General features: G+C 48.2%; 1 protein-coding gene across 10 annotated transcripts in view; it reads right to left on the bottom strand.

Annotated features, from left to right (window-relative positions):
- Positions 1 to 11,710, bottom strand: part of ADORA2A (adenosine A2a receptor) — a 30,125-nt gene extending 18,415 nt beyond the window's left edge. The window contains exons 1-2 of one of the 10 annotated variants that reach the window (XM_027470085.3): positions 11,330 to 11,710; positions 10,515 to 10,573 (exon numbers count right to left, since the gene is read on the bottom strand). The gene's annotated coding sequence lies outside the window, so the exon portion shown is untranslated. The other 9 variants (XM_005023560.6, XM_072024320.1, XM_027470083.3 and 6 more) reach the window with 9 other exon arrangements.
- Between the last annotated feature and the right edge of the window lie 363 nt (positions 11,711 to 12,073).

Genomic DNA, 12,073 nt, shown 5'->3' with positions numbered 1-12,073 from the left:
CCTCCCTGCCCTACTGAAGGATGGAGGGACATTACAGCATGAGGCAGGAAAGAGAGCAGGATGGAGGCATCACCCTTCTCACCATGACACAATTTTTCTGATTTCCCTATTCGCTTGATTATTGGCTGCTGGCTACATGACCTTTAGGTCATCTGCTTTCAGTAATAGGAGGAAATTAAATATTAATAATAGACTATTTCCCTCTAGACTGCTCTTTGTTAACAAAGAATACAAGTGAAACAAAGCAGGCAAAATTATCATCACTCCATGCTCTTGGTTTTCAGATACCTGGAGCACTTGCAGTTTCCCTCAGGCTTCCCTGGAGTTGGAGCCACCCAGTGTCCTGGCACACCTGCCTGAGGGACACCCACACAAGGGCAGATCACGGCAATGACCAAAATTCCTTGTTCTATCCCTTAGTCTTAGCCTTGCTGAGCACCATTTCAGACTTCACCCAAAATATTCTAAGTTACCGATGCTCTGACTGAGGAAAAATGCAGGGCCAAGTACCTTTTGAAGTGCAGAACTTGTCTTCCTTTGGGAAGTGAAGTCTTCCTCCGATGTAAACCCTTCAATAGGGCAATGGAACAGCTTTGCAAATTCTGCAGAAATACTGAACAAAATGGAGGCTTCAGCTTTGCTGAACTCAGTCTAATCCCATCTTACAGGAAAACAGCAGCCCTCCGAGACTTAGAAGTTGCACTTCACATACTTGTGAAAGACAACAGAAATGGCTTTTCAGATCTGTACTGCCCCAGATGGGGAAGAGAGACAAAATTTCTTCTTCTGGTTCCCCCTCTGTTTCAGTTCAGGCCCAAAAGGGAGCCTGAACTCACACCAACAACAAGCACAGTGAATTTGGATGCAAAGTTTTTATTGACGAGAGGATTACTGGATACACCCATGCTACTGCACCTGTGACAGCTACAAAACCCATAAGCAATCATACCCTTCAAGCCTGTCGCGTGTCTCTCCTCTACCTGTTTATTACCAATATAAAATCACAAAACAAAATAGCCCAGGAAGAAAACCCCACTGAACAATGAGCAAAGGTCATAACGCTGATGAGCTGGCTAACAAAAATGACTAATCTGAAACCAGTGCTTCAGCTTCGCCTCCTGTCCTCCAAGTGCTAGGAGTGGATTAATTCTTATTGCAGTAGCGGAAAGGAAGACTGGAGCAGAACACATTTGACCATTATTTTTTCCTAAGTGGATGTTATAAATGTTTAAAAGCAAGCAGGGAAAAAAAAAAACTCACAGTAATTATTCCCATTCTAATGGTCACAAAAAGCCAGGGAGGGCAAAACTAAGTAAGGCTGAATGACCAACAGTTAAATAAGCCAGATCAAATAAACAAACAAAAGGCAAAAGACTCTCCTGTGTCCACTAGAATAAAGCCTTACTGGGCAGCAGGCATCATGACATCCCCCCAAAAGGCACAGAAACATGGTGGATTTTTTTTTTTTTCCACTTGCATCCAGGATTGGTGATGCTAATTTACCTACAGTGGCATTTCCAAAAAATAAAAAATAAAAAAACAAAGCACTCAAGTAAACTCTCATAAAACAGACACGTAAAAAAGCATAATTAAAACAACCAACCTTGGCCAGAAACAAGTTACTACTGCCAATATCATCCACAATGTCTCTGAGGATCCATTTTTCTTTTCCTGTGTGAGGAAAGAACTCAAAAGCAAATTTTGCCTCCCCACAGCCCCACCAAAACCAGCTGTGTTCACACATACAGAGCATTTCCTTCAAGAACAAAATAAGAGAAATGAGGAAACAGGATTTCAAGAAGAGGTGACCCACTGAGGAATAGAGGCCAGGGAGGAATTTGCTCCGAAAATATTTGTCATATTGCTAATGCATCCATTCTGGTATACTTTAAAATAATTCAGTAGACTTCTCTCCAGATGTGACTTCATCTCTCATTTTTGTATGAAGTTTCCAGACAGGCAGTTCCGAATTAGGTACATCTGTTGATTTTGCTGTATTTTTATCCAACTCCCGAATCCTATTTGCCTTCCCTAACGACAGGCTTGCTCCCCGCCAGGCCTCGCGAGCCCCCTTGCTCCCTGTGGGCTCTGTCCCTGTGCAGGTTGCAAGTGGCATTTGCCCAGGCTCTGCCCCCTAAAACAACCCCACCACAGCGCAGGGACTGCTGCCGTACCACGTCAGCCAACATCCTGTCTTCCACCCTAGAAGGAATAAAGCTCTTTCCATCTCCCCTTTATGTGGCTGAAAACGACTCCCCAGCTGTCCTTCCCTATCCTAATAAAGGCACCGCACGCTACGAACGGAGATGAGCAAACCCTACCTACCTCCGAGCCAAAGCAAAGCTCTCTCATCTGTGGCTCATTCACTGACCCCTCGGAGCAAGGGTTATAGCTGAGGACCCACCAGGAAGCTCCGTTCCCACCCAGGTGGTTTGACTCATCTACCCAGAGCACAAAAAGCAGCCCAGCCTCCGTTGGGTTGCTCACACAGCCCATCACATCCTTCCTCCTGGCTCGCCCCCTTCTCTTATCGTTTTGAGCCGTGACACAGCGGCAGCACTCAGCCCGTGCCCCACAGAAACGGCCGTGGTGTGTGCCCCAGCACCCCCAGAGCTCCCCCAGCCCCACTGACCTCCACTTCTGCTAGGATGGCTGCTCGCTGCTGGCTCCATCACAGGGATCACACGTGCACTCCTCGTGTCCTGCAACCCCATATCAGCTGGGTTTTGGCCGATACAGGCTCCCTGCTCCCTCCCGTGCCCTGGGGTGCGCCCTGGACCCTCACACATGCAGGCTGTGCACCAGCACGCTTCACCCTGCTTGTTTCACCTCAGCTCATCAACCAGCTACCACTGAAAAAAACATTTAAATTGATGATGCTGGTGTTGTGTGTTCATCCCCAAATCCAGACAAATGACAAATTTTCTGCCTACTTAGTTTGGTTCCAGAAACTCTTCCTTCCCCCCCACACCTCCTTTTTAATGTGCTTACCCTGCCTTGCTAATCCCCGTTTGCTCTGTATCACACCTCCCCAACCCCTTAGTGTTTCTGCCTCATGGTCACAAAGCTATTCAAGACCTTTTAGGGCTCTACCAACCTCTGTGGGTAAGGAAGAGTTGATGCTCTGACAAGGTCTCAAGGCCATGTGCTCTCCTTGCCCCTCCCTCTTCTGTTTGCTGTGACTTGCACCACACTTCTGTCACTCCTGCAAAATGACTTGCATTTTCACTATCAGTCAGCCCCAGCAATACAACAGGCCCTTCTAGAGGTACTCCTCAAAGCGAACTGTTTTCCCCCCATCCCCCCCCCCCCGAAATCCTTGATTATAATCCAATTTAGGAAGAACTCTCCACTCTTGCTGCTTATTGATCCCAAAGTCTCAGCGTTTAGCTGATGCTCTGAGAACCCTGACAAAGCCCTTCCTTCATTTCCTAAGTCTTTGTGCTGTGGTAAAAGCACATCCGCTGGCAAGTAACAGCCTGCTGCTTCTGCTCGCTTCCTCCTCTGACTGCTTGGGCCAGAGACACCCAGTTCTGGTGGAGAGAGCGTGCACTGCTGTGCAAAATGACATTTCTACAATTTCTTTCCTTCTACAGCAAACCATCGCACTGGAGAACCAGTAGGCATTCATAAATCACTTTATAAAACATTTTACTGGGCTGAGCAGCTTGGTAGCTGTTTATGAGCAAGCACGCTGGTCTACAGGAAGCTGAAAGACGACCAGCAGCAAGTAGCCCATTACAATACAAACAGCTCTACCGCACTTGAGAAGTGGTCCCTCTCTCCCCTGAGAAGATATTTTAGTTTCTGCGTAATAAGAGACAATAAAAAGCACCAGCTGTAAAGGAACCAATTACCACCATCACAATAGCTGAACCAGGACAGACCAGAAAAGGAACGGCAGCGTTTGACTTCAAATGCAGAAGATGTGAGTCAAGCCAAGATGGAAGCCAGGGAGGCACCCAGAGCAGGTGCCCACACACTTTTAGTCTCTCAAGAGGACTGTGTCCACCTCTTGCTCGCTGAAATCACACAGCGTAGCTGTATGGTGGCTACATGGAGTAAAAGGAAGATCTCCCTTCAAGAGAGGGGCAGGCAAAACAACAAAAACCATCAAGGAGTCCTCTTCCAGTCTTCAGCCCACAAACACAGCTTCTTACCTTTCTCGTATCCTGAAGAGCAGGCACCACGCAGATGTTCCAGAAAAAAGAATCCCCCTCAATCTTCTAGGTCTACCCATGTTACAACCCTTAATGCATCATAATGCTCCAGCAGAGTTTGGATCAGCATTTAAGCAAGCTGACAAAGTCAGGTATCTCACTCTTAACAGATCCAGCTAAAGAGGCTGGATTTCTGAGAGAGAAGCACTTTTTGGAATTGGGGTATTTTAAAGAACCCCTGACCAGGCAGCCCTTAACACAGGTCATTTCTCCCCAGAACCAAAGCTGTAGAAGACTTAACTAACTTTAAAAAAAGTCAGTGTGCTTCCCTGCACATGCTCCAGGAACTGTAATGGTGCTGGTGCCTGCCCAAGACAGTCTGATGTTATTTTCCATCGTCCCATTGAACCTGGGCACTGACCTGTGGATTGGACGTATGTGGAAACTGTAATTATTCAAATCAATTTCAACCACGTGTCTTTCTTCTGAAGATCGTATTAAACAACCACACACTTAGCTGTCTTTTATCCTGGGAAATGTTTCCTATGGAAAATGCCAGCCTGTGCCCAGGTATACGGATCTAATACTGAAACCAAAGCTGTTATCAACACGGAATACGATACTTAACAGCCTACTTCCCTTAACTCCTTAACCTTAACAACTGATTCATACCAGGATCTGGCAATCCTATTCTGGGGGAACCTCAGCAACCAAAACGTCAGGTCGGTGTGTAGAGGACTTTGTTGGTGTGAGAAGGGAGATGTGGATAACTGGGCACACAACAGAACAGACGAGGAGAACAGAAACACTTTGGCTCCCCTTGTAAGAAAATGAAAAGGAGATAAGAAGTGAGAGGAGGGTTTGTAAAACTGAGCCAAAATAACCTCAAAGAAGCAAGAGCAGGAGAAGAATGGCAGAGACATTGAGATCTGAATACTAAACAAGGAAAGAAACTACTTCTAACAGGAAAAACAGTGGAAACTTCACACCCACAAAAAGATGCATTAAAACAGCAAAATGACACCAAATTACACTTCCCTGTGTTCAACAGCATTACTCACTCAGATGCAGAAGGACTCTGGTGCAGAGAGATATGCAGACATGACCCCCAGCTGGCGCTGGCTCGGGCTCAGCTGAGTGAATGATCAGATCCCTCTCCTGCCCTCCTTGAGGAGCTGCTGAAGAAGGAGCCACACGTGTCCCTGTGACAGGAGGCAGGGAGCGCTCTATCTCGGCTGGCTGGCAGATAAAAGAGCCCCAATCTGCAAGCACCGGAGGCCTCCTGAGAACAGCTGAGTGCCTTCCACCCTGGATCTGAGTGTAATCACAAATGCTAATCGACGCACAGACAGGAGCCCAGCATGTCATTCGTCACGTCTCCAAAGCTGCAGGAAAACCCCCCTTTCCTCTCCTTGAAGCAGCAAGGGACAGGAAGATTCCCTCATCCTCTGTACAAGAGAGCCTTTCCCTCCCCCGTCCCTGGCTCAAACCATCTCTGCAAGAAGTTTCACCCCCCGCTAACTCCTCCATTGTCTCAGACGCATTGTTTGCAAGTGTTCCCTAAAAATGCAGTGGAAAGTATTCAGTATTCCTGTTTTTAGGTCTTTCCACATCCCCATGTAACACCTGGCCTTTATCTTGTTACCTGTCAGACAGTGATAAGCCTGCTGCATGCAACCTCTGACCTATCATCGAAGATAAACACGATCCATCTTGTAGCTGTCATTTCTTTTCAAATCCTGCCTTCCACTGCTGTAGTTGTAGCAAATTATTTTATTTGGGCTTGAAATGTGCAACTTTTCAAAACATATCGAGATAGGTAAAATTAAAAATAACACTAGCAATAGCCTCAAAACAAAGTTTCAAGCCTGGTCTTCCTGGCACTGGATTTACTGCTGCTTTAAGAGCAAGGAGGTTCCAGTACTCCTGCTCTTGTATATCTTTTGTGATGGCATTTGGATATAATTTCTAATATATAATATAATATAATAATATATTTTATTCTACCTGTTTTTTTTTTTCTTAATTAGTCAACTAATAAGGCCAATGATGGGAAAGCAACCATTCTCCAGAGCAAGTCAAAATAAAGTGATGGGGTTTGAGTCGGTTGCTTAAATGTAAGTGGATAGGGACATCTAAAGTGCTCCAAACCATCACCAGAGCCCTCTGCCATCACTTCAGAAAGGCACGTGTCTCCCTCAGGTACTATCCTATTCTCTGCCAGCCCCACTGGGATGCCACACACAGCACTGATGTCTGCTTAAAGCACTGAACTAAACCCTGGGTGTCCTGAACAGGAAGGGACAATGCTTGTGCTCAAACACGTGCCAAAGCTTTGTTAACACTTTTGCCTAACACCAGCGATCACCCTGAACACAGATGTTTTACAGAAGCCATCTTGATGTGCTTGGCTCTTCTCTGAACTTTCCAAAGCATTCCTTTAGTGGCTCATCAGTTCTTTTCATAACCTCATCGTTGTGTGTTTATCCCAGCAACTTTATCCTCACTTTGCAGTCGCACCACCATCCAGAAATGTAGCACAGTCTTCTTACCCCATCCCTCCCACGCTGCTGCCTACCTCAAGCCATACAGGCACAAATTAGCCACGTTTTGTATGGTTTGCTCCTTACAGAACTCAGGTGGAGGAGGGAAAGAGATCACACTCTTATGAACTGCCACTTAACTACTCCCTGCATTTGCTGAAGGAGTTCTACGTTCTCTTCACTGATTCCTCTGTGGGTTGCCCACCATGGACAAATGAGTAACAGCAAAGGAAATTGAAGATGGACATCAGGGTGTGTCCTGCATTGCAGGAAAGCGTGGAGACTCCACCGCAGGTCTTAAGGAGCAGGATGGAGAAATAGCTGTCACAGGAAAGGCACAAGCACAGCTGATCCTGCCTTTGGGCAGAGGCATGGATTAGATGACCTCAAAGTACCTCCTGAGGATATTTTCCATAATTGAGAGTTGTATGCGCCATCTGGCCATTCCGATCTACAGAGGTTTACTTTAGAAAAAAAAAAGTGCAATACAACCAATAATTCTTCCTGACTCAGATGCAATGTTAGTGAGGGGAAAGGCATCTTCTGATTCTACAGAAGAAACGGAAGCCTTCAGAGATTAAACCACCTTCAGTGCATCTGCCCAGATCCACTTACCCTCCAGAGGCAAAATGCTGCCGGTTCTTTACTCCTAATGGACCAAACCACAATCCAGCTGCATGAGCATCACATTAAGCAACTTTCTCTTCCTTTTTAAAATGAAAAGAGAGGCAAGGAATCAGTGCTGTTGCATTCAGGTAGTTTGCCAAGGCTGTTCAGATGCTATTTCCAGATGTCAAACCTGAAGGTGATCCATGATGAAACCAAGCTTTCTGGTCCTAAGTAACAGACCCCTGATGAAAGGGGCTGCCTGGCTCTACAAGGACATGTGAGAACCCTCCCCTATTCCTTGAATCACAGATCAAGATCTTGTTTTTTAGCTAAGAGTCTAACAACAAAAGAAGAAGAAAAAAGAAAGAGCTTCAACAGCCCATCTCTATTTTCAGATGGAAAGCATACCACAAGGAAGGACCTAGAGAGTTATTTACCATCCACAGAGGATGAAGAGAATTCAAGAGCTGTTCAAAGCAAAGGACAAACTTTGCAGTGCAGTAAGAGACAGATGCCAATGCCAGCCTATGGATGAAAAAAATACCTCACTCTCGCAGCTGCGCAGAACTCTCAGGCAGAGCTTAGCCACAACATGCTTCGTTCCATTTCACATGCAAAAACGTGGGTGGAAACATCACACCAAAGCGAAGAGCTGTAGCTCAGTGAAAACGTTTTGGTCGAAATATCTGTGAAACCTTAAGCGTCCTGTATAGACGAGATCACATAATCTACAGCCACCACGCAGAAAGGAAGCGGTGAAGGTAGGGGGTTTTCCATCCACGCCAGATGGAAAAGATACCAGGTTCAAGACCAGAGGGGACACGCATGGCTGGCCAGCCCAGACCCTTCAGAGAAACGTAACTGAAAGGAAGAGTGAAGATTTACAACTGACCCTCCAAGCCTCCTGCTGGACTGAGCTTTTCCCAGTGGTTCTTAAGAGGGCTTAACCACATGGCTCAGCATAAAATCCACTATTGAAGATTAAACAAAAAGATGAATAGCTTTCAAAAGTTGATTACATTCAAAAGCAACAGTGCCAGCAGCCCTTATGGAGACATCCTATTAAAATATCAGCAGAAATAGAAATGCAAATACAGGAGACCTGGTAGGAGGCTTTTGAACCCACTGTCAGAAGGACAGAGGCTAAGAACATCATTACTGGGCTGACATCCCCTGATCTGGCACAGAATCATGCTGATTCCATTTTTTAGATATAAAAATATGTATGGAAAGAGAGACAGATTATGTACACGTGTAAATTGCAGACTTGTCCCAGGAACAGCGTTAAAAAGGAGTCTGCTTGCCTTTTTTTTTTTGTGTACCCTGAAATAGGTCATTTTTATTTTATATATACACATACATGTTTGCAGTCTGTACCCATGTGTTTCCCCTACAAATTCAGAGGTTCATAGCTTTCCTAGAATTTAATCCATTTGCCACATTAGACAGGATTTCGTTTCCATTCTATTTATGATTACAATTACATTTATATTGATTTTTTAAAATGGAAATTCAAAACACGGTATTTTTTCCACAGGTCTAATTCAATTTAAATATTTCTCATATGCCTGTTGGTTGTTATCTAATCTTTTTGGCAATACGCCTGGGGGGGTGTCCCTCTGTAACGGCAGGAGCTGGCCATGCTTTCCCTCATGCAGAAGAATGGATTTATCAATTACTACAGTTCTTGTGTTACACAGGTCTGAGACTTACCAGTCAGATAAGAAACCTGAAAACAAATACATCCAAAGATAGAGTTATCTAATAGTTGACCATCTGCTTAGGAAAATAATTTTAAGTAGTTAAGGCGATTCTATTAACTAGTATTTGCCAAATGAGTCACGTTGCTTAAGTTAACCCTTCCTTTCTCCTCTGTGACCCCTCTGCCCAGAACAGTTTGGGAGAAGGTACTTGGCCACCTTTACTATTTTTAAGCTAGCAACAAAGCCAGCAGTAAGTCTGCACTCAAGATCTACCCCAAGCTCACACCGCACCAGGACATAAAAGAGCATTAAAGTAACCGGGGAGCTTCTGGACGACACTTACACCACACCACAACGCGCAGAAAGGTCTCCTCCCAGGAACGTCCCCACAAAGGCACCGCACGCCGGGAGCGCACCTGCTGCTTGACGCTCTCCTCCACGATGAGCCGCGGCACCTCTGCCAGGACAGGTCACCCCGGCAGGGCCCAGGAGCCCCGTCCCGCGGGGCAGAAAGCCTTCTCGCACATCCCTCCAGCAGTTCTGGCAGCAGCCGGCCCTGGACAGCCCGATGCCCCTTTCCTTCAGCAGCCCTCTCCCCGTAGTGCAGCACCACTGGGTCCCTCAGGGCCTCGCGGCTCCGCCGACATCCCCACCATGCACCCACGCCGAGGGAGAACCTGGTCAGGGTGGCAGGGTCGCTGCCCCCAACCTGTTTGGGTCACTTGGCACAGATGAGGGTCAGGGCTTGCGGAGCGAGGAGCGGGATAAACTGCGTGCGGGTTTAGTGCCGTCTACTAAGTCCCTGCCCTTTTTCCCTTTCGCCTGATTGCAAAGTGCGTGGAAATCTCCCTTGATAAACGCTACGGAGCAGCTTACAGGATGCAGGGTGCTCCTCGGGAATCGCTGTTTCACAGCTGATTGCTTTCGAGCACGAACAGCAGCCGAAGAGCCGGCAGGAGGAGGAGGAGGTCTGGGTGCAGGGGAACAAAGTCCAGCGCCCGCTGTCTGGAGGCAGAGCCGCGGGGCAAACAGCTCCGGGCGCGGGGGTGTGGCGGGGACTGACAGCTGGGAGCGAGCAAGGCGCGAAGAGCCGAAGAAACCCACGCGGGCCGGGGCAACTTACAGCCAAATCCCGCCGGTCCCGTGGGCAGCGGAGGCAGGAGAGCTCCGCTCAGGCGCCGCGGGGGAAGTTGAACCTCTCCCGGCAACGGCCGGGGCCCGGCAGCCGCCCCCCGCCGCCCCTCAGCGCGGGGCCGGGCCCGCCTCACCCACCTGCCCCCCGGGGCTCTGGCTCCGGCTCCGCGCCGCTCCGCACCTCACTGCCGCTGCCCCGCTCCCGCCCCGCGGCGCCCTCCGCCTCAGGACGCGGGCAGCCCGGCGGCCGGGAGCCGGCGGCTCCCCCTGGAGGGCGGCGCGGGTGGAGCGGGGCGGAGCGGAGCCGAGCCGGGCCGGGCCCCCCCGGAGCCCTCTCAGAGCCCTCTCAGAGCCCCCGGCGTTACCTGGCGGAGGGGCAGCACCGCGAAGCGGCTGCGGAGGTCCAGGGCTTGGCTTGAGGGACCTGCGAGTGACAGAAAAAGCGGCTTTTAGAGCCTTTCAGCCGAGTGTAATGACGGGCAGGGAGAGGAGGGCTTTCCCTGTAAGCAGCCAGGTCTTTCTAGGCTGAACCCCTGCTGAAGCCGACCGCCGGGCCAGGTGGCACCACACAGTGTTCCCAGGGTTACACACAAACTCCCAGCTCCTTCCAGGCTCTGCTTCCCCTCATCACCACCAGCAGAACGGAAAGGGGATCCTTGCACACTAACTACTCTGGAAGTGTTTAAAAACTCACAATAAAGATACTAAATATTTCACAGAAGTTCCACATTTCCCACTGGGCAGGCTGCAGCGCAGGCCACGGCCGTGCCTGTGGGGCCGCATGTCTCCCCCGGCACCCCTGCTCTGCCCCGGCACCCGTTGCTCAGCCCTCGGCCACTCTGAAGTTTGGAGAGAACCTCTCAAGAATTTGCACCCACTGCTCTTTGCAGGCATCTTCTAAGTTTTTTATTTCTGTTTTTTAAATTTTGCATCCTAGTGAGCAATTTATCCACATTGTCCCTATCGGTTTGACTTTACAAACAGGAAAACCCACTAGCGTGACTCCACAGACACCACAGCAGACCCCAGCCTTTGCAAACCACGTTCATTTCCACAGCGGCCAGCCCAGACTTCTCCGAGCAGGGGACAGCTACGGCTGGATGCTTGCACCAAGCTTTTTTTGGTGCATCGACACAGTAGAAAAAACAGCAAACCTGGTACAAGCCACTTCAGCACCAACCTCAAAACCCGTGAGCCTCGAAGCATCAAAGATTTATTGCTGGCAGCAGGATCAGGCACCCATGCTATCTTCTCCGCTCTCCTCCTGGACAGAAAGGCAGGCTGGCACACCGGCTGCCTCAGTCATACAGCTGTGAATTACAGAAGTGACAGGAAAAGGATGGAGCACCACGAAATAACAAAGTGATTTTAAGAACCATATATACTGACAAACCAGTTCAAGAAAAAAAAAAAAACAACGGGGGAGATTATGAGAAATTTAGGAGCCTCATCAAAACATACTGCAATATTGATAAATTTAGAAATGCTGCCTGCCTACATGAAGCTTGCCAGAGCTTTTTGGAAAATGCAGACACTAGAAACAGGTACTGTTCCCATAACGGCCTCCCTCTTGCCCTGCACAAGAGGTAGTGTTTTCCACAGAGATTTATGCTGTGCACCTGTATTTGAAGTAGGGGTGCAAGCGCCATGCTGTAGCAGTTAGCTGCCTGCCGGGATCTGCTGTGCCTGTTCAGCATCGCTCCTTTCCTGGGGAATGATTTCAGTGTTGTAGAGGTGGCCTCCAGTCTTTGCCCAGATCCTCAAAAACATCCAAATGACTTCCTCCTATTGAAATTAATGAAAGATGAAAATCAAAATACAGGGAGCAAGGCTACAGTTTTTAAATATGATTTTGCCCCTGAGTACATTAAAAATGAAGTTGTTGCAGTCAGCTCACTTTACTAAGCCACTGGGTTGGTTTCTT

The sequence above is a fragment of the Anas platyrhynchos genome, chromosome 16 (genome assembly GCF_047663525.1).
Source record: "Anas platyrhynchos isolate ZD024472 breed Pekin duck chromosome 16, IASCAAS_PekinDuck_T2T, whole genome shotgun sequence".
NCBI classification, from domain to species: domain Eukaryota; kingdom Metazoa; phylum Chordata; class Aves; order Anseriformes; family Anatidae; genus Anas; species Anas platyrhynchos.
Note: the sequence above shows the minus strand (reverse complement) of the source record. Positions and strands in the feature narration are given on the sequence as shown.